Genomic DNA, 23,660 nt, shown 5'->3' on the forward strand with positions numbered 1-23,660 from the left:
ATAGATGCCTCTCCATTACTACCCCGTGCGCTTGAGGCCACCTGACAATTCAAAGGTGACATCAACTCCAATACTAGCACCCCACTTGCCATCACACCAGGGCAAGTGTGAAGAGCCAGGCTAAGTGCCAGATTTGGTGCATCTTATTGATGCGCCATTCCTGGGGCAGCTGAGAACTGATGATTTTAGTCTGAAATGTGAAATGTATGTAGAATATTCCCTTTGATAACTATGCGCATCTTATCTATTGCATTATTTCAGTGCTGTGTTGTGTATAATACGTTATTCTTCAGATTTTGTATTAGTCTATGCCTGACAAAGAGACCTGAGTATAGTCTCGAAAGCTTGCAATTTGCTACCAATTTTGTTTTCGGTTATCCATTAAAAAATATCAACCACTGAGGACTCTCAATTCTAAATATTTTTAAATGACAGAGTAATTCTCTATATAAAAGCTCATGTTAAAATTGGTAAAATTGCATTGCAATCGAAACACATTCGCATGTAAATCGAATGTCATTCGGATGCTAGGTGATAAAAATCCCATTGTACTTGTAAAAAAAATCACATGACAATCGTCCCACTTTTCTGGACAGATATTCGACCTTTTTTTTATGGTGACGGGTGTGACCCTTAACTTGCATGATATCTTAGATAATCATCTATGGTATACCAGTGGAACCATCGGTTCCCCGAGATCGCGTTGTCATAGCCAATGGAGAAACAGAGGGAGCGATCTCCTTCTGTCATTCTCTTTACATGCTGCGGTCACTATTGCCCATAGCATGTATGGAGTTAATTCAGCAGCTGCAACCACTGACAGCACTGAATGCCCTTAGCAATTCCTTTGCTAGCAAAGGGAATTGAACTTAGTTAATCCCTGGATGAATAATTACTGTCTTTTCAGATCCTAAGACCTCATTTAGACATCCGTGAATCACGTACATGTTCTATCTGTGATTTTCGCAAATAGAGCACTTTCCTAATAAAGTCTATGGTGCTTTTCAAATCATGGATACATGCCAGTTTTTAGTTGAAGTTACAAATCCAAATTACCCTTACAAGAATATGGGTCTGTGAAAATTAAGGATACTTGTAGTGTCAGTGTGCTGTCCATATGCTGTCTGTAATTAGGAGACGCTGTGCAGTTTATTTTATCACATGTGAAAAATCACTGATAAAACAATGAAGGTAAAAGCTGAAACACTGACCAAATACTGTAGAAAATCAGATCCAAAACACTAATGAAACCCAGACTGTGTTTTACATACGTGAAAAATCGTGGGCATTTGAATAAATGGAAAATGGCAATTCCTTGGAATGGCAAAAGGCATTGAGGTGATGGAATGTGGTTAAACTGTCACAGATATGAAAGTAGATTAGCCCTAAACATTGGTGCCAATCTTCATGTGGCTACCCACCGCAATTTCAGGTAAAATCTAAATAGAAATAGCTTCATTAAAAGGAACCTTTCATTTGAAAAAAAAAAATTAACCTGCAGATATGACTTTGTGCAGCCACCGCACTGAAAGCCCTACTGCTGGATGGAAATGAATTTTTTTCCTCCCATCAGTCTTGAGCATTCAATCATGGTGGTGTGGCTTCAGTCAATACTCAGTATATAGTGAGCAGTGGCTGTAATCATTCCCCGGCATTGACTGACAGCCAGCTGTACAGTGCGCCAATGCTAAGCCAGTAAGCCAGCTGTCAGTCAGTGTGGGAGTGTAGTTACAGCTACCGCTAACTATGACTGTTCTTCCATGACAGAAAGTCTGAGTGTCATGCTGCTGCAATGCAGGTAGGTGCAGGCTTCACTAGATGGCAGTAAAGAAGCAGGTCTGCACCTAAGCAGAGCTGACCTGCAGTGGAACAGTGAGGCTACCACAGGTGGCAGCAAAATAGTCAAACAAACCTGGTCAAATCCTAGACTGTAGTGCAGTACCAAAGGAATAAGCAAACTCGCGGACAGAGACAAGCCAGGGGGTCCGTAACGGTCAGGAGCGGATAAGCCAAAAGACAAAGGACAGAAACAGGTCAGGATACAAGCCAAGTCAAAACCAGGAGGTCTGCACACTAAGGCTATGTGCACACGTTGTGGATTAGACTTAGGAATTTCTAGTGCGGATTCTGCCTCTCCTGGCAGAAAACGCATCTGCGGATTTGTCGCCTTTTTTGTGCAGTTCCGCAGCGTTTTTTGTGCATTATTGCTGTGGTTTTCTTGTGGATTTGCTGCGTTTTTTACCCCTGCGGTTTTCTATAATGGAATGGGTACAAAAATGCTGCAGATTCACAAAAAAAGAAGTGACATGCTACTGTGCACAGCATTTTTTTTTTCTCATTGATTTACATTGTACTGTAAATAAATTGTGGATCTGCAGCGTTTCTGCACCTCAAAAAACGCTGCGGATCCGCAGAGAATCCGCAACATGTGCACATACCCTTAAGGGAAACACTGAATCAAGACGGGAACAGGGGAAAACAAAGACATGGGTTCAGACAGCAAATGCAGCAGGATCAATCAGAGCAATCAGAGTCAGCTACAGCAGCACTAGGCAAAAACTATAACTGACATGATCTGCAGGACGCAGCGGGGATAAATAGCAAAATATAGCAGACCAGACTGAGGCTGAGAAAAGTTAACCTCTGACATGATCAGACCGGGAAAAAGGAAGACAGGACTCAAAACCCGGTCTGGATCATGACAGTACCCTCCTCTCAAGGGGGGACCACCGGACCTCCAGGTTTCCCAGGATAACGTATATGAAACACCCGAACCAATCAATCAGCATGGACAGATCATGCCGGGACCCAAGATCGATCCTCAGGACCGTAACCCCTCCAATGGACCAAAAACTGAAGTGAATTGCGGACTATGCAAGAATTCACAATCCGTTCAACTTTATACTCAGTCTGGCCATCCACAGAGACAGGAGGTGGAGGGGATGGAGACCCAGCAGAGGAAGGTACAAATGACTTAAGAAGGGACTTATGGAACACATTGGGGATCTGAAGCGAAGGAGGTAAGCGTAAGCGAAAGGCAACTGGATTGACAGCCTCAATGATCTCGTAAGGACCAATAAACCTGGGCCCTAGCTTAGTAGAAGGAACTTTCAGACGAATGTTCTTGGTAGACAATAACACTTTATCTCCTACCAGGAATATAGGTCCTACAGACCATCACTTGTCAGCAAAATGTTTATGTTTGAACTGGGCCTCCCCAATGTTCTTCTGGACCTTCCTCCACAGCTCCCCCAACTGTTGAACTGCCATATAAGCCCCTGGACATCCTGAATCTTGCCTGGAAAGTTCACCAAAATTGAGGTGAAAGCCGTAATTACAAAAGAACGGAGAGGTGCCAGTGGACTGGTTAATCTGATTGTTAAATGCAAACTCAGCCACTGGCAATGAAGAAAACCAATTATCCTGCTGAGACATTGCAAGACACCGCAAAATCTGTTCAAGTGACTGATTGGTCCTCTCCGTCTGACTGTTGGTCTCAGGATGGTAGGCAGAGGAGAAGGTCAAGCAACCACCCAGTTTTTTACATTATGCCCTCCAAAATTTGGACACAAATGGGACCCCTCTATCAGAAACCACACTCAAAGACACGCCATGCAACCGCACAATGTGCTCAACAAACAACTTAAATAGTGTTTCTGCTTTAGGTAATCCAGCCAGAGGTACAAAGTGTGTCTGCTTACTGAATCTGTCAACCACTACCCAGATTACAGTTTTGCCTTTGGAAGGAGGGAGATCAGTGAAAAAATCCATTGACAAATGAGTCCAAGGTCTATTTGGAATTGGCAATGGCACCAATTCCCCGGCCGACCAGTTATTGGAGCTCTTAGCACAGGCACAGGTATCACAAGCAGACACAAACACAGCGACATCAGAGGTCATGGAGGACCACCAAAACAGGTCTAGCAATGGCTTTACGGGTGGCTGAGATCCCCAGGTGCCCACTGAGAGCAAAATTATGGAACTCCCATTGAGATTCTGGTTTGGCTTATATCCTAATTCATGTGACAAGGCTTGTTAAAGGGTCGACATTGTCTGTTAGGATTGCTACTTCCAATAGGTGGCACTAGAGTTCTAGTCCTCTTCCTCTCTGAAGAGACAATTTGCATCTAAATCTCTGAGTGACGTGATTCAGATGAAACCCCAGAGGGATCCATTCTCTATAATGAGACAACAGAGTTCAGCCTCTGTTCAACGGTGTTCTTTTCAGAATTGCACAAAACTGTGGCCAACAGCACTTTTATCCGATCCTAAAAAGACGGATGCCGCAAGATCACAGGTCAGACGGCGTCCACCGTGCCTCCATCTGCCTCATTATAGGGAATCTTCCACCATCGGTTTCTTTTTTACTCCATACCTCATGCGGTAAAAGTGATTAAGCGACTTTGTTCTTCGGGTTGGGGTGACTAGAGCAATACAAAATTTATATTGGGTTTTTATGTTTGGCTGCTGTCACACACTGAAAGACGTTTTTTATTGCAAAAAATAGTTTTTACATCACCACATTTTGAGAGCTATAATTTATCCATATTTTGTCACACAGAGTCATGAGAAAGCTTGTTTTTTGCAGGACAAGTTGATGCTTTTATTGGTACCATTTTCGGGCTCATGACATTTTATGATTGCTTTTTATTCCGAATTTTGTGAGGCAGAATGAACAAAAACCAGCAATTCAGGATTTTTTTTTTTGGTGGGTGGGGGTAAAATTGACAAGGCAGTTTTATTCTTTGGGTCAATACGATTACAATAGCAGCTGCATCTCCATGCTTTTGGAATTGTCATCTCTGTACTGACAGAGAAAATTGCTGATCATGCATTGCGGATGATCAAGCAACTTTCTTAGCTCTGGTCACCAGGATGTCGTCATGATGACATCGGGTCACCATAGCAACGATTCAAAGGTATAGGGGCTGTCAGCCCTCTGCCAGCTCCCTGAATGCTGCAATTCCTTTTGATCACAGCATTTAGGGGGTTAAAGTGCCGGGACCATTATGTGACTGCTCCTGGCACTTAGAGCCAAGGTCAGATGTCAGAATCAGCAGACATATACTGTATACCATGATGGGGTGTACTGTATAAATATCAGGGTGCGGTCCATGATAAGGGATGTGCATACCAGGATAGGGCCAGGAAGGAGAACATACAGTGGCTTCTGAAAGTATTCAACCTCTTGGCATTTTTCATGCTTTCCTACTTCACAACCTGGAATTTCACTGTTTTCTTTTGCATCAGTTCATGTAAAGAACAACTGTGAACATTTGGTTTTCCTTATATTATGAAGCAAACAACAAATAGGACAAAATAACTGAAAACTTCTGTGTGCATAACTAATCACCCCCTAAAGTCAATACATAATAAAGTCTCCGAGTTTTCCACATCTTGCCACTGGGATTTTTGCCCATTCCTCAAGGCAAAACTGCTCCAGCTCCTTCAAGTTAGATGGTTTCCTCTGGTGAACAGCAATCTTCAAGTGTCACCACAGATTCTCAATGTGATTAAGGTCTGGGTTTTAAATAGGCCACTCCAAAACATTGACAGTTTTCGTCTTAAGTCGCTCGAGCAATGCTTTAGCGGCATGTTTTGGTTCATTGTCTTGTTGGAAGGTGATCCTCTATCCCAGTATCAAATCACTGACAGACTGAAACATGTTTTGGTAAAGAATATCCCTGTATTTCACACCATTGATCTTCCCCTCGATTTGGACCATTTTCCCTATTCTTGCTGCCGAAAAACATCCCCACAGCATGGTGCTGTCACCACCACGTTTCACTGTGGGCATGATATTCTTAGGGTGATTAGTTGTGTTGGTTTGGCTCCAGACAAGCATTTACCTTGGTGACCAAAAAGTTCAATTTTGGTCTCATCTGACCACAGCACCTTCCTCCATACATTTGGGGAGTCTCCCATATTTGTTTTTTGCTAACTTAAAATCAGCCATACAATTTTTTGTGTGTAAGTAAAGGCTTATTTTCTGTCAACTCTTCAGTAAAGGCCACCTCTATGGAGTGTACGGCTTATTGTGGTTGTATGGACAGATACTGCAGTCTCTACTTGGCAACTCTGCAGCTCCTTCAAGATTAGATTTGATATCTGTGCTGCCTCTCTGATTAATGCCCTCCTGTCCGGGCTGAGAGTTTTGGTGGGCAGCCCTCACTTGTCACGTTTGTTGTGGTACCATGTTCTTTCCATTTGATGATAATGGATGTGATGAATCTCCAGGGGATCATCAGAGATTGGGATTTTTTTTTACATTTTTTATAACCCACCCCTGACTTGTACTTCTCAAACAACTTTTTTCCGGAGTTGGTTGGAGCTCTCCTTGGTATTCATGGTATTTTTTTGTTAGTGGTGCCTCTTGCTTAATGGTGTTGCAGCCTCTGTGGCCTTTCAGAAAAGGTGTGCATATACTGACAGACCTTGTGACATTAGAGTGCATAAATGTGAACTTCATGTCACTAAGAATGTGATTTATGAAGGTAATTGCTTGCACTAGAAATTTTAGGGGCTTCGTCGCAAAAGGGGTGAATACATGTGCACATGCCAATTTTTAGTTGTTTGATCCCATAAATTTAATTTATGCCTATATTTTTCTCACCTTACTTTACCAACTTAGACTGTTTAGTGATGATGCATCAAAAACAAATCACATTACAAAAATCTTTAAACACAGGTTGTAATGTAACAAAATAGGTAAAAAGCCAAGGGGGGCAAATACTTTCACAAGCCACTGAATATACTGGGATTGTGGACATATAGTGGGAAAAATACATATTTGATACACTGCCGATTTTGCAAGTTTTCCCACCTACAAAGAATGGAAAGGTCTGTAATTTTTATTGTAGGTACACATCAACTGTGAGAGATAGAATCTAAAAATAAAAACCAGAAAATCACATTGCATGATTTTTAAATAATGAAAATGTATTTTATTGCATGAAATAAGCATTTGATCACCTACCAATAAGCAAGAATTCTGGCTCTCACAGACCTGTTAGTTTTTCTTTAAAAAGCCCTCTACCTCTGCACTCATTACCTGCATTAATTGCACCTGTTTGAACTCGTTACCTGTATGAAAGATATCTGTCCACACGCTTAATCAATCACACTCTAACCTCTTCACCATGGTCAAGACCAAAGATCGGTCTAACGACACCAGGGACAAAATTGTAGACCTGCACAAGGCTGGGATGTGCTAGAGGACGATAGACAAGCAGCTTGGTGAGAAGGTAACAACTGTTGGCACAATTATTAGAAAATTGAAGAAACACAAGACACCTGTTAATCTTCCTCGGTCCTGGGCATCATGCAGGATCTCGCCTCGTGAGGTAAGGATGATTCTGAGAAAGGACAGGAATCATACCAGAACTACATGGGAGGACCTGGTCAATGACCTGAAGAAAGCTGAGACAACAGTCTCAAACATTACCGTTAGGCCGGGGTCACACTAGACCGTAATACGGCCGAGTGCAATGTGATAAAAAAATCACATAGCACTCGGCTCAATGTTAATCTATGGGGCAGCTCCTATTATGTGTTGTTTTCTCGGCCGTATTCAGGATCCGAGTGAAATCGCAGCATGCTGCAATTGTCAGCGTATCTCGGCCGAGAATCACCAATGAAAGTCTATGGGTGCGAGAAAAAAATCGGATTACACACGGACCATCAGTGTGACTTGCGAGAAATACGCATCGGTGTTCTATAGAAAAGCCAGCAATTCAGTGCAGTGTACAGTAAAATCACACTGACAGGTTAGAATAGAACAGATAAAATTGATGTCTACACATAGTATAGGTATATATATATATATGTCAGTGAGACACATATATATTTATTTATATTTCATACAGCGCTAGATAGCAGAAAAGCCGGTAATTCAAATGCCGGCTTTTGCTATCTCCTTCCCAAACCCGACAGGATGTGAGACGGTTTACATACAGTAAACCATTTCATATCCCTTATGTTTTACATATCCCTCACTAGTAATGTTAGAAGTGTCTGTGTGCAAAATTTGGGGGCTCTAGCTGTTAAAATAAAGGGTTAAATTGCGGAAAAAAACTGACGTGGGCTCCCACGCAATTTTCTCCACCAGAGTGGTAAAGCTAGTGACTGAGGGCAGACATTAATAGCCTAGAGAGGGACCATGGTTATAGGACCCCCCATGGCTAAAAACATCTGCCCCAGCCACCCCAGAAAAGGCACATCTGTAAGATGCGCCTATTCTGGCACTTGGCCTCTCTCTTACCACTCCCCTGTAGCGGTGGGATATGGGGTAATAAAGGGTTAATGTCACCTTGCTATTGTAAGGTGATATTAAGCCAGGTTAATAATGGAGAGGTGTCAATAAGACACCTAAACATTATTAATCCTATAGTAATAAAGGGTTAATACTACACACACAAATTAGGAAAAAAATATTTTAATGAAATAAAGACACAGGGTGTTGTAATAGTTTATTATACTCTCAATCCAATGGAAGACCCTTGTCACCTGAAACAAAGTTAAAATAAAAAAACAACAATATCCCATACCTTCCGTCGTTCAGTCATGTCCCACACTGTAAATCCATCAGAAGGGGTTAAATAATTTTACAAGCAGGAGCCTGCTAATGCAGCCGCCCCTGTCAGTAAAAACTGGGGAATGAATGGGAAGCAGGGGAACGTAGCTACCTAGACTTGCGGTGCTGTGCCCCCTGCTGGCATAACCTCAGATGAACTCGAGCGTGGGAATTTTTTTGAATATTTTCTCACGCTCGAGGATGAGATACATAGATGACGTCCTCTTTTTGTGGGGAGGGACAGCGCGGCAGCTCGATAAATTCATGAGTCAGCTTAATGAGAACTTGTTTAACATCAAGTTAATGTATCAATCTGATTCAAAATGTATTGACTTCCTGGATGTCAAGCTGGAGATTGATGACACTCGTTGTGTCCAGACTGACGTCTTCAGGAAGTCAACTGCAGTGAATGCATTATTACATGCTGACTCTGCACATAATCCTACTACCATCAGGGCCGTCCCGGTCGGACAGTTCCTAAGGATGAGGCGGATTTGCTCTACCGATGAGAAATTCTATTCACAATTCACCAATCTTGGGTTGCGTTTTGAGGCCCACGGCTACAGCCGCAGGTGTATCCGGTGGGGTTTTGACAGAGCAAGAAGGACACCCCAAAGGGATCTCCTTTACCCAGCTCGAAATAGGGGACAGACAAAGGCACAGGGAGAGAGAGTCAGGTTCATCACCACATACAATCACGAGTGGTTTATTATGAGAGAGATCTTGGCCAGGCACTGGCCGGTATTAAAGACGGAGCCCTCCTTAGCCACGGTCCTGGGTGATTTTCCATCAATGACAGCAAGAAGATCCCCGAATTTGGGTAATCTGTTGGTTCACAGCCATTATGTTCCACCAATAATGAATCCTTTCAGTACTTGAGGTCCTGTGTTGGGGTCATTTCAGTGTGGTCACTGCCTGACCTGTGCTAATATTTTGTGAACCTCAGTCTTTAAGTCATCCAATGGATCTAGGGAGTTTAATATCAGACAGCATATCACATGTGGCACCTTGTTGTGAATTCTGCTTTTGGGCTCCCTCCGGTGGTTGTAGGTGGTAATACAGTTGTCCCTGGGCTGCAGTCCTGGACAGGTGTATAAGCTGATTGCAATTCTGACTGGGGTATTTAGGTTTGCAGGACTCATTAGTCCTTGCCAGTTGTCAATGTTTCTTGGGAAGTGTTGGACCTCTGTCTGGCTTCTCCTGCTTAGCTGCCAATTCAGCAAAGATAAGTGTCTGTTTCTTTTTCTATGGCACACAAGCTGTGTGCTTGTTTTTTTGATTGTATTCCTGTTCTGAGTGTAGGAGTCTCTGGAGTTGCAGATATACGTTCCACGTCTTTAGATAGATGGAGGAATTTTTTGTATAATCTGCTGTGGATATTTTTGGAAGGGTTTTAATACTGACCGCACAGTACTCTGTCCTATCCTTTCCTATTTTAGCTAGAGTGGCCTCTTGTGCTAAATCCTGTTTTCTGCCTGTGAGTGTCTTTCCTCTCCTACTCACAGCCAATATTTGTGGGGGGCTGCCTATCCTTTGGGGTTCTGCTCTGAGGCAAGGTAGAATTCCTATTTCCATCTATAGGGGTATTTAGTCCTCCGGCTGTGACAAGGTGTCTAGGGTTTGTTAGGTACACCCCACGGCTACTTCTAGTTGCGGTGTTAAGATCAGGATTTGCGGTCAGTATAGTTACCACCTACTCCAGTGAAAGTTTTCATGCTACTCCAAGGTCACCGGATCATAACAGTACAACTGGCCCATAATGAGTTAAATGCATCTCAGAAGAAGGGAAGAAAGGTGTTGAGCCATTTTTTTTTCTTCAGTCTGCTTTATCTTCTCTTCCCTCTTTATCTCTGGGTGGCTGAGGAGCCTTGTGCTAGCATGAATGTTCAGGAATTAGCTTCTCGTGTAGACCAGCTTGCTGCTAGGGTACACGGTATTTCTGATTATATTGTTCAGACTCCTGTTTTAGAACAGAAGATTCCTACTCCTGATTTGTTTTTTGGTGACAGGTCCAAATTTTTGAGTTTTAAAAACAACTGTAAACTGTTTTTTGCTTTGAGACCTCGATCCTCCGGTGATTCCATTCAGCAGGTTAAAATCGTCATCTCCCTGCTGCGTGGCGACCCGCAGGATTGGGCGTTTTCCCTGGAATCTGGGAATCCGGCTTTGCTTAATGTAGACTCCTTTTTTCAGGCTTTAGGATTATTATATGATGAACCTAATTCTGTGGATCAAGCTGAGAAGACCTTGTTAGCCCTGTGTCAGGGTCAAGAGGCGGCAGAATTGTATTGTCAGAAATTCAGAAAATGGTCTGTGTTGACTAAATGGAATAATGATGCTTTGGCGGCAATTTTCAGAAAGGGTCTTTCTGAATCCGTTAAAGATGTTATGGTGGGGTTTCCCTTGCCTTCCGGTCTGAGTGATTCTATGTCTCTGGCCATTCAGATTGACCGGCGCTTGCGGGAGCGCAGAACTGTGCGCGCTGTGGCGTTGTCCTCAGAGCAGATTCCTGAGCCAATGCAGTGTGATAGGATTCTGTCTAGAATGGAACGACAAGGATTCAGACATCAGAATAGGTTGTGTTATTATTGTGGCGACACTTCTCATGTCATTTCAGTCTGCCCTAAGTGGACAAAGAGGATCGCTAGTTCATTTACCATCAGTACTGTGCAACCTAAATTTCTGTTATCTGTGTCCTTGATCTGCTCATTGTCATCATTTTCTGTCATGGCGTTTGTGGATTCAGGCGCCGCCTTGAACTTAATGGACTTTGAGTTTGCCAGGCGTTGTGGTTTTCCCTTGCAGCCTTTGCAGAACCCTATTCCTTTAAGTGGCATTGATGCTACACCCTTGGCTAAAAATAAGCCCCAGTTTTGGACACAGGTGACCATGCGCATGGCGCCAGCCCATCAGGAAGATTGTCGATTTCTGGTGTTGCATAATTTGCATGATGCTATCGTGCTGGGTTTTCAGTGGTTGCAGGTACATAATCCTGTGTTGGATTGGAAGTCCATGTCTGTGACTAGTTGGGGTTGTCAGGGGGTTCATAATGATGTTCCTTTGATGTCAATCTCCTCTTCTTCCTCTTCTGAAATTCCAGAGTTTTTGTCTGATTTTCAGGATGTATTCGATGAGCCCAAGTCCAGTTTCCTTCCACCGCACAGGGACTGCGATTGTGCTATTGACTTGATTCCAGGCTGTAAGTTTCCTAAGGGTCGACTTTTCAACCTGTCTGTGCCTGAACATACCGCCATGCGGAGCTATATTAAGGAGTCTTTGGAGAAAGGGCATATTCGGCCATCTTCTTCACCGTTGGGAGTGGGGTTCTTTTTTGTTGCTAAAAAAGATGGTTCCTTGAGACCCTGTATTGATTACCGCCTCTTGAATAAAATCACGGTCAAGTTTCTATACCCTTTACCTTTGCTTACTGATTTGTTTGCTAGGATTAAGGGAGCTAGTTTGTTTACGAAGATTGACCTTCGGGGGGCATATAATCTTGTTCGTATTAAGCAGGGTGATGAATGGAAAACTGCGTTTAACACGCCCGAAGGCCATTTTGAATACCTTGTGATGCCATTCGGGCTCACTAATGCTCCATCTGTTTCTCAGTCCTTCATGCATGATATTTTCCGGACTTATATTGATAAGTTCTTGATTGTATATTTGGACGATATTTTGATTTTTTCCGATGATTGGGAGTCTCATGTGGAACAGGTCAGGATGGTATTTCAGATCCTTCGTGACAATGCCCTGTTTGTGAAAGGGTCTAAGTGTCTCTTTGGGGTGCAGAAGGTTTCTTTTTTGGGCTTTATTTTTTCTCCCTCGTCTATAGAGATGGATCCGGTTAAGGTTCAGGCCATTCATGATTGGATTCAGCCCACATCCTTGAAGAGCCTTCAGAAATTTTTGGGTTTTGCAAATTTTTATCGCCGTTTCATTGCTAATTTTTCCAGCGTGGTTAAACCCTTGACCGATTTGACGAAGAAAGGCGCTGATGTGGCGAATTGGTCCTCTGCGGCTGTCTCTGCCTTTCAGGAGCTTAAACGTCGATTTGCTTCTGCTCCAGTGTTGCGCCAACCGAATGTTTCTCTTCCGTTTCAGGTTGAGGTTGACGCTTCTGAGATTGGGGCAGGGGCTGTTTTGTCTCAGAGGGATCCTGTTGGTTCCTTAATGAAACCATGTGCCTTCTTTTCCCGTAAGTTTTCGCCTGCTGAACGCAATTATGATGTCGGCAATCGGGAGTTGTTGGCTATGAAGTGGGCGTTTGAGGAGTGGCGACATTGGTTTGAGGGAGCTAAGCACCGTATTGTGGTCTTGACAGATCATAAGAATTTGATTTACCTCGAGTCTGCCAAACGGCTGAATCCTAGACAGGCTCGATGGTCCTTGTTTTTTTCCCGTTTTGATTTCGTGGTCTCGTACCTTCCGGGTTCTAAGAACATTAAGGCTGATGCCCTCTCTAGGAGTTTTTTGCCTCTGATGTCCATGCCGCTGATTTGGTTCGTGCCTTTTATCTGGCTCATCCTGATCGGCCTGGGGGCTCTGGTGAGGGTTCGGTGACCCCTCATCAAGGGGGGGTACTGTTGTGAATTCTGCTTTTGGGCTCCCTCCGGTGGTTGTAGGTGGTAATACAGTTGTCCCTGGGCTGCAGTCCTGGACAGGTGTATCTGCTGATTGCAATTCTGACTGGGGTATTTAGGTTTGCAGGACTCATTAGTCCTTGCCAGTTGTCAATGTTTCTTGGGAAGTGTTGGACCTCTGTCTGGCTTATCCTGCTTAGCTGCCAATTCAGCAAAGATAAGTGTCTATTTCTTTTTCTATGGCACACAAGCTGTGTGCTTGTTTTTTTGATTGTATTCCTGCTCTGAGTGTAGGAGTCTCTGGAGTTGCAGATATACGTTCCACGTCTTTAGATAGATGGAGGAATTTTTTGTATAATCTGCTGTGGATATTTTTGGAAGGGTTTTAATACTGACCGCACAGTACTCTGTCCTATCCTTTCCTATTTCAGCTAGAGTGGCCTCTTGTGCTAAATCCTGTTTTCTGCCTGTGTGTGTCTTTCCTCTCCTACTCACAGCCAATATTTGTGGGGGGCTGCCTATCCTTTGGGGTTCTGCTCTGAGGCAAGGTAGAATTCCTATTTCCATCTATAGGGGTATTTAGTCCTCCGGCTGTGACGAGGTGTCTAGGGTTTGTTAGGTACACCCCACGGCTACTTCTAGTTGCGGTGTTAAGATCAGGATTTGCGGTCAGTATAGTTACAACTTACCACCTACTCCAGTGAAAGTTTTCATGCTACTCCAAGGTCACCGGATCATAACAGCACCTCAAATGTTATCTATTATGCCACATGTGGATACCCCCTGATTTATATTGGATTAACGTCTAGAGAACTGAGGGTACATGTTCGCGAGCACGTTAGGGACATTTATGCCGCCAAGGCAGTGACCGATGCCTCTGACCTCAAGACAATCCCCCGTCACTTTAAACAACACCATGATTGTGACGTGGGGACTTTCCGGGTTAGAGGCATTGAGAGTATACATCTGGGGGTGAGGGATGGCAACTATAAAAAAGTTTTGGCACAATGGGAAGCAGGTTGGATTGTGCGTTTAGACACAATTACACCTAAAGGGCTAAATGAGTCCTTAAGCTTCTCCTCATTCCTGTGATATTCCCCAGCCAGTTGTGGTTTGCCATTTGCAGTGTAATTTTACCTTTGTCCTTTAGGTTTATGGGGTTTGTTTTTTTATGGAGGTTGTCCTGTGTGTTCTCCTGCCCTCCAGTCCCATCCTAATCTTGCCCCCCTGTGGATGTTCTTTATGGATCTTGTGTTTTATCCTTTTTAATATTTTTCTTTTTTAATGTTTTTTCTTCTTTATTCATATATTGTTTCAGTTCTAACTACATCTGTTCTCGAGTTGCTGTGACTCGTGGTACCTTGTAACATCTGGAATGGACTCTGCGATACACTAGGCTGATGACGATGTGTTCATTGGTAGGGTTGAGCGAAACGGGTCGTTCATTTTCAAAAGTCGCCGACTTTTGGCAAAGTCGGGTTTCATGAAACCCGATCCGACCCCTGTGCGGGGTCGGCCATGCGGTACGCGACTTTCGCGCCAAAGTTGCGTTTCAATGACTCGAAAAGCGCCATTTCTCAGCCAATGAAGGTGAACGCAGAGTGTGGGCAACGTGATGACATAGGTCCTGGTCCCCACCATCTTAGAGAAGGGCATTGCAGTGATTGGCTTGCTGTCTGCGGCGTCACAGGGGCTATAAAGGGGCATTCCCGCCGACCGCCATCTTACTGCTGCTGATCTGAGCTTAGGGAGAGGTTGCTGCCGCTTCGTCAGAAGCAGGGATAGCGTTAGGCAGGGTCCATTAACCACAAAACCGCTTGTGCTGTAGCGATTTCCACTGTCCAACACCACCTTCGGTGTGCAGGAAAAGTGGAAGCTACATTTTTTTTTTCTCAGCGCTGTAGCTCATTGGGCTACCCTAGAAGGCTCCCTGATAGCTGCATTGCTGTGTGTACGCCGCTGTGCAAACCAACTGCTTTTTTCAAAGCACAAATCCTGTTGTTCCTTCCTTTCTGCACAGCTATCTTGTTTGTTTGTCTACACTTTTTATTTAATTTGTGCAGCAGTCCACTCCTTATTGCTGCCTGCCATACCTGGCTGAGATTACTGCAGGGAGATAGTAATTGTAAGACAGTCCCTGTTTTTTTTTTTTTGTGGGAGATTAAGATTGGCATTTCTGCTAGAGTGCCATCCCTGTGTGTGCCATCTCTCACTCAGTGGGCCATAGAAAGCCTATTTATTTTTTTGCTTGATTTGGGTTCTAAAATCTACCTGAAAAAATCACTACATCAATCAGTGGGAGAAAAATATTGGCCTCAGTGCTTGTGTGCCACTCCTGACTCCTGTGTGTGCCATCTCTCACTCAGTGGGCCATAGAAAGCCTATTTATTTTTTTGCTTGATTTGGGTTCCAAAATCTACCTGAAAAAATCACTACATCAATCAGTGGGAGAAAAATATTGGCCTCAGGGCTTGTGTGCCACTCCTGACTCCTGTGTGTGCCATCTCTCACTCAGTGGGCCATAGAAAGCCTATTTATTTTTTTGCTTGATTTGGGTTCTAAAATCTACCTGAAAAAATCACTACATCAATCAGTGGGAGAAAAATATTGGCCTCTGGGCTTGTGTGCCACTCCTGACTCCTGTGTGTGCCATCTCTCACTCAGTGGGCCATAGAAAGCCTATTTAATTTTTTGCTTGATTTGGGTTCTAAAATCTACCTGAAAAATAGAATTATTCTTACCGTTAATTCGGTTTCTAGGAACCTTCCACGACGGCATATGGAGGTTGTCTCTTTGCCCTAATGGGGAACAGGAAACACAGAGAGGTTTAAAAGGACCTCCCACCTCCCACCTGCCAGTGACTTACAACTGAAACCATAGCACCGGTTTACCTTCTGAATCCCAGAACTAGTCCAGGAATATGTATCGGGTGGGAAATTAGTGCCGTCGTGGAAGGTTCCTAGAAACCGAATTAACGGTAAGAATAATTCTATTTTCTCTAGTCACCTTCCACGACGGCATATGGAGGAATACCAACTAATTTGGCACTAGGGAGGGACAACGGCCTGCAGAACTTTACGGCCGAAGACTAAGTCCTTATTGGACAATACATCTAATCTGTAATGTTTAGAGAAAGTATGAAGTGAAAACCACGTTGCTGCCCTGCAGATCTGCTCTGGGGATGCACCTGCTCTTTCTGCCCAGGAGACTGACGTAGATCTTGTTGAATGGGCCTTGATCCCTACTGGAGGTATTTTGTTTTGAGCAAGGTAGGCTTCCGTTATAGCCTTTTTGATCCATGTAGCAATGGTACTTTTAGCTACTTTTTTACCCTTATTTTGCCCAGAGGGATGGACAAAGAGGTTATGATCGATTCTGAAAGCACGGGTCTGATCTAAGTATTGCAGCACAATCCGTCGGACGTCCAGAGTGTTGAATCTTCTTTCTTCCGAATTTGCAGGATTATGGCAAAAGGTTGGTAGAACAATCTCTTGGGAACGATGAAAATCAGAGACTACCTTCGGAAGAAAAGAAGGATCTAGACGAAGTACTGTTGAGTCATCTCTCACTAGAAGATACGGCTCTCTTATAGATAAGGCTTGTAGTTCACCCACTCTTCTAGCCGAAGTTATGGCTACCAAAAACACAGTTTTATAGGCAAGATTTTGAAGAGAGCAGGAGGACAAAGGTTCAAAAGGCGGGCCTGTAAGACCTTGAAGCACCACATTAAGATCCCATGGGGGAACTATTATCTGTTTTCTAGGATTCATCCTAGTTGCTGATTTTAAGAATCTTTTGATCCAGCGATGACCTGCTAGATCTTGATCAAAAAAGGAGCTAAGTGCCGAGACCTGGACTTTGAGAGTACTGGGCCTAAGACCCATTTCTAAGCCTTTTTGTAAAAAATCTAAGATGTTAGGTATATTAGGCTTGAGAGGGTCTGGAAGGTTAGGTAAACAAAAAGACGAAAACTTTTTCCATATTTTGTTGTATATGGCGTTGGTTACTGGCTTTCTCGACTTTTGGAGAGTAGCTATGATGGGGTCCGATAGACCTTTTGCTTTCAACACGTGGGCTTCAGTAACCACGCTGCTAAGTTCCATTTCTGAGGGTCTGCGTGGAGAATAGGACCCTGAGAGAGGAGATTGTTCTTTTGAGGTAATATTACCGGTCCATCCACTTGTAGTTGGATGACCAAGTTGAACCAACTTCTCTTGGGCCAAAAAGGAGCTATCAAGATAGTCGGAGTCCCTTCTGATCGTATCTTCCTTAGAACCTTTGCCAGGATTGGGATTTGCGTAGGCAAGCTGGAAGTGCCAATCTTGGACTAGGGCATCCAGACCTCTGGGATTGCCTCTTGGGTTCAAGGAAAAGAAGGTTTTGACTTTTGCGTTCTGGTAAGAGGCAAAGAGGTCGACCTCTGGAAGACCCCACTTTTGAACTAGCATATTGAACGTCTGAAGATCCAGGCTCCATTCGCCAGGATGAATGTCCTGGCGACTCAGGTAATCTGCTTGAATATTTGCAGTCCCTTTTAGGTGAATTGCCATCAGGGACAGCAAGTGTTTTTCGGCCCAATAAAAAATTCGAGCGGAGATCTTTTTCAGACTGAGGATTTTTGTACTGCCCTGGTGCTTGATATGAGCCACCGTGGTCATATTGTCTGAATAGATCTGGACATGTTGACCAGAAATCTGACGGCTTGCTGCCAACAGGGCCTCTTCCACAGCTTTGAGTTCTCTGAAATTTGACGATTTGTTGCTGATTGACTGGTTCCAAAGACCTTGGTAAGGAACATGATTTATTATGGCTCCCCAGCCCCTCCTGCTGGCATCTGTCTTGATTGTGACTAGCGGAAGCTGAATCCAACTTACACCTTTCAGGAGGTTTGTGGAATTCATCCACCATGTTAAGGATGCTTTCACTCGACCGGGTGTGTGAATCCTTTTTATTAGAGTGCCAGGACGACCATCCCATCTGTCTAGAATGTGGGTTTGAAGAATTCTCGAGTGAGCTTGAGCCCAAGCCACTGATTGTATGCAGGCTGTCATGGAGCCTAAGAGAGACATTCCCTCCCGAAGAGTAGGAAATCTCGTCTCCTTGAATCTTCTGACTTTTGCTACTAATGGTAGCCTGTGATCGTCTGGGAGAAAGGACATCTGTTTTGCTGAGTCCAGAACCACACCCAAGAACTTTCTGTTTTTTGAGGGTTGAAGCTGTGATTTCTTCATATTTGGAATCCAACCCAGAGACTTCAATATCTCCAAAGTGGTTGACACATGGGACATCAGGGTCATCTCGGTGGGGGCTACTATCAGGAGATCGTCCAGGTAGGGCACTATGCAGACACCTTGACTCCGGATAAATGACACTGCTTCTGCCATGATTTTGGAGAATACTCTTGGTGCTGAGGAAATGCCGAAGGGAAGGACTCCAAACTGATAGTGCTCCACACGATGACTCCCCTGTATCGCAAACCTGAGGTATTTTCTGTGTCTCGGGTGGATAGGGATGTGAAAATATGCATCCTTTAGGTCGATGGTTGCCATAAAGGAGTGATGTCCTATCAGAGGAATTGCAGATCTTACAGACTCCATCTTGAACTTGCGATATTTCACATGTTGGTTTAGACCCTTTAAGTTTATAATTATTCTTACATCCCCTGAGGGTTTGGGTACTAAGAACAGCCGGGAATAATGTCCTTTTCCCTGTTCCAAAAGTGGAACTGGGGAGATCACATTTGATTTCATAAGATCCCTGAGACCTAAAGTCAATAAACTATGATCTCTTGAAGTCGGCAGGGTAGTAATTTTTAGACCCTGAGGGGGGGAAGAAATTAACTCTATTAATAGGCCCTCCTTGATGACATTGAGGACCCAGTGGGAACTGGTGATATTTTCCCACTGACCCACATATTTCGAGAGTCTCCCCCCTACCGGGTCGGAGTCATTGCTTGTCCTGTTGGGACTGTTGCTGCTGCTGCTGGGGGACAAAAATATTTTTCCCTCTACCTTTTGCGTAACTCCACCTGCCGGTTTTGCCTTTCCCTCTTTGAGGGGGCTGAGACTGTGGGGCACGAAAAAACCGTTTTCTCGGTTGTTTTTGCTCCGGGAGTGCCTTTTTCTTGTCAGTAGCCTTGTCAAGAATATCGTCTAAGGCCGGACCGAAAACATAATCTCCCTTAAAGGGTATAGCATACAACTTGGCCTTTGAGGTGATATCACCGCTCCATATTTTAAGCCAGAGGGCTCTTCCAGCAGAGTTGGAGAGTACGAGAGATCTGGCAGCCACTCTAACAGATTCTAGAGAAGCGTCAGCCAGAAACCCAGAGGCTCTATGCAGGATGGGAAGTGAATCTAATAACTCACCTCTCGGGGTACCCTGAGATATATGAGACTCTAATTTCTCCAACCAGCAGGAGAGGGCCCTGGCAACACAAGTGGAAGCGACATTGGCCTTAAGGATAGACGTAGAAGTTTCCCAAGATTTCTTTAGGAGACTTTCAATCTTTCTGTCCATAGGATCCTTTAATTGTGAAGAATCCTCAAAAGGGAGTGCTGTTCTTTTGGCGACTCTAGCCACCTGCACATCAACCTTTGGAATGTCCAATTTGATTACTTCACCCTCTAGAGGAAATCTATGCTTCATTTCTGCAGGGGTAGTGAGGCGTTTCTCAGGCTGTTCCCATTCCTGATTAATCATACTAACGATGTTAGCGTGCACCGGGAACCCCACTCTCTTCTCCGATCTGAGTCCACCAAACATCTGATCCTGTACGGACTGTGGTTCATATTCCTCTTCTAGGCCCATAGTATTACGGACAGCAGATACTAAATCCTCAATATAATCTGAGGAAAAGAGGTATTTCCTGACCTCAGCTTTAGGTGATACAGGATCTTCCCAGCCCACAGATGAAGTATGGGAGAGGTCTGAATCAGAGTCCGATTCGACCACCTGAATTTTTCTCTTTTTAGCTAGGGAATGTGGTGGCGGAGGTGGAGGAGTAGTAAAAGCTGCTAACGAAGATTGCACCTCCTGTTTTACTAAGGAGCGAATTTCATCCAGCAGAGATGGTTGCTCAGCTTTTACAATCTTGTCAGTACATGGCTGGCAGAGTCTTTTGTCCCAGTTAAGAGGGAATTTAGTAGAACAGACTGGGCACTTCTTTTTAATAGCGGCTTTAGGGGCAGACTTCTCTCCCTGAAATGACAAGGGAGAGGGGAGTGAGGACATTAAACCCCCTATAGGTACTACCTCCCGGATCCTATCCCTGCAAAACACTTACTGTAGCAGGGGTAGCGCTGGGCTCCGCAGATGCAGGGCACAAGGAACCATCCATACTGGGAAAAATAGTCTTACCTCAGTGGTGGTTCAGCAGGGTTTAAGAACGCTGTCCGCACCTGCCTCCAGCAATCAACAGTTCCCCCTCCCCCTCCGGGATCCATGTGAGGGGACGCCATCAGTCCGACACGCTGGCCGGCGAACCCGGAAGAAGCGGCCTCCAGGAGAACGAAGGACCGGAAGTGACGCGCGCGACCGCCGACGTCACATCCGGAACGCCGAGCCGGCAATGGAGGGGGAGAACGCCGAGCAGCTCATGGAGGAGCCCGGCGAGGGATCCCAGGCCTGCTTTGCCCTCGTGGGGGCGCGGGAAGGCCGGGAGGGGGTCCCTGAGGCACCTGCATAGCAGGACGACGGGAGCAGCAGGGGAGGAGGCGGAGCGCGACCATCAGCTGACCGGCTATAACAGGCAGAGCCTGCACAAAGGTACCGCAGTCGCCGGCCACAACAGCACCTGGAGACCTCTCCCTGTCCCATGGGGAACAGGAAAGACACTGGCAGGTGGGAGGTGGGAGGTCCTTTTAAACCTCTCTGTGATTCCTGTTCCCCATTAGGGCAAAGAGACAACCTCCATATGCCGTCGTGGAAGGTGACTAGAGAAAAATCACTACATCAATCAGTAGGAGAAAAATATTGGCCTCTGGGCTTGTGTGCCACTCCTGACTCCTGTGTGTGCCATCTCTCACTCAGTGGGCCATAGAAAGCCTATTTATTTTTTTGCTTGATTTGGGTTCTAAAATCTACCTGAAAAAATCACTACATCAATCAGTGGGAGAAAAATATTGGCCTCTGGGCTTGTGTGCCACTCCTGACTCCTGTGTGTGCCATCTCTCACTCAGTGGGCCATAGAAAGCCTATTTATTTTTTTGCTTGATTTGGGTTCTAAATCCTACCTGAAAAAATCACTACATCAATCAGTGGGAGAAAAATATTGGCCTCTGGGCTTGTGTGCCACTCCTGACTCCTGTGTGTGCCATCTCTCACTCAGTGGGCCATAGAAAGCCTATTTATTTTTTTGCTTGATTTGGGTTCTAAAATCTACATGAAAAAATCACTACATCAATCAGTGGGAGAAAAATATTGGCCTCTGGGCTTGTGTGCCACTCCTGACTCCTGTGTGTGCCATCTCTCACTCAGTGGGCCATAGAAAGCCTTTTTTTTTTATTTGGTTTCTAAATTGTCCCTGAAAAAATCATTTTATTTTATTTAGTTTCTAAATTCTTCCTGAAAAAATCATTTTATTTTATTTTGTTTCTAAAGTCTCCCTGAAAAAAATAAATAAATAAAACAGTGGGAGATTAATATTGCCCTTTCTGCTTGTGTGCCAGTCTTGACTCCTGGGTGTGCCATCTCTCTCTCTCTCTCTCAAATTGTGGGCCATAGAAAGCCTATTTATTTTTTTGCTTGATTTGGGTTCTAATATCTACCTGAAAAAATCACTACATCAATCAGTGGGAGAAAAATATTGGCCTCTGGGTTTGTGTGCCACTCCTGACTCCTGTGTGTGCCATCTCTCACTCAGTGGGCCATAGAAAGCCTATTTATTTTTTTGCTTGATTTGGGTTCTAAAATCTACCTGAAAAAATCACTACATCAATCAGTGGGAGAAAAATATTGGCCTCTGGGCTTGTGTGCCACTCCTGACTCCTGTGTGTGCCATCTCTCACTCAGTGGGCCATAGAAAGCCTATTTATTTTTTTGCTTGATTTGTGTTCTAAAATCTACCTGAAAAAATCACTACATCAATCAGTGGGAGAAAAATATTGGCCTCTGGGCTTGTGTGCCACTCCTGACTCCTGTGTGTGCCATCTCTCACTCAGTGGGCCATAGAAAGCCTATTTATTTTTTTGCTTGATTTGGGTTCTAAATCCTACCTGAAAAAATCAATAAATCAATCAGTGGGAGAAAAATATTGGCCTCTGGGCTTGTGTGCCACTCCTGACTCCTGTGTGTGCCATCTCTCACTCAGTGGGCCATAGAAAGCCTTTTTTTTATTATTTGGTTTCTAAATTGTCCCTGAAAAAATCATTTTATTTTATTTCGTTTCTAAATTCTTCCTGAAAAAATCATTTTATTTTATTTTGTTTCTAAAGTCTCCCTGAAAAAAATAAATAAAATAAAACAGTGGGAGATTAATATTGCCCTTTCTGCTTGCGTGCCAGTCTTGACTCCTGGGTGTGCCATCTCTCTCTCTCTCTCAAATTGTGGGCCATAGAAAGCCTATTTATTTTTTTGCTTGATTTGGGTTCCAAAATCTACCTGAAAAAATCACTACATCAATCAGTGTGAGAAAATTATTGGCCTCAGGGCTTGTGTGCCACTCCTGACTCCTGTGTGTGCCATCTCTCACTCAGTGGGCCATAGAAAGCCTATTTATTTTTTTGCTTGATTTGGGTTCTAAAATCTACCTGAAAAAAATCACTACATCAATCAGTGGGAGAAAAATATTGGCCTCTGGGCTTGTGTGCCACTCCTGACTCCTGTGTGTGCCATCTCTCACTCAGTGGGCCATAGAAAGCCTATTTATTTTTTTGCTTGATTTGGGTTCTAAAATCTACCTGAAAAAATCACTACATCAATCAGTGGGAGAAAAATATTGGCCTCTGGGCTTGTGTGCCACTCCTGACTCCTGTGTGTGCCATCTCTCACTCAGTGGGCCATAGAAAGCCTATTTATTTTTTTTGCTTGATTTGGGTTCTAAAATCTACCTGAAAAAATCACTACAGCAATCAGTGGGAGAAAAATATTGGCCTCTGGGCTTGTGTGCCACTCCTGACTCCTGTGTGTGCCATCTCTCACTCAGTGGGCCATAGAAAGCCTATTTATTTTTTTGCTTGATTTGGGTTCTAAAATCTACCTGAAAAAATCACTACATCAATCAGTGGGAGAAAAATATTGGCCTCTGGGCTTGTGTGCCACTCCTGACTCCTGTGTGTGCCATCTCTCACTCAGTGGGCCATAGAAAGCCTATTTATTTTTTTGCTTGATTTGGGTTCTAAATCCTACCTGAAAAAATCAATAAATCAATCAGTGGGAGAAAAATATTGGCCTCTGGGCTTGTGTGCCACTCCTGAGTCCTGTGTGTGCCATCTCTCACTCAGTGGGCCATAGAAAGCCTTTTTTTTATTTGGTTTCTAAATTGTCCCTGAAAAAATCATTTTATTTTA

General features: G+C 44.1%; 1 protein-coding gene across 1 annotated transcript in view; it reads right to left on the minus strand.

Moving 5' to 3' along the window:
* LOC138638279 (vomeronasal type-2 receptor 1-like) overlaps positions 1-23,660 on the minus strand; it is a 223,357-nt gene that overhangs the window by 165,810 nt on the left and 33,887 nt on the right. The gene's annotated exons all lie outside the window — the stretch shown is intronic.

This window comes from Ranitomeya imitator, chromosome 5 (genome assembly GCF_032444005.1).
Source record: "Ranitomeya imitator isolate aRanImi1 chromosome 5, aRanImi1.pri, whole genome shotgun sequence".
Lineage (NCBI taxonomy): Eukaryota > Metazoa > Chordata > Amphibia > Anura > Dendrobatidae > Ranitomeya > Ranitomeya imitator.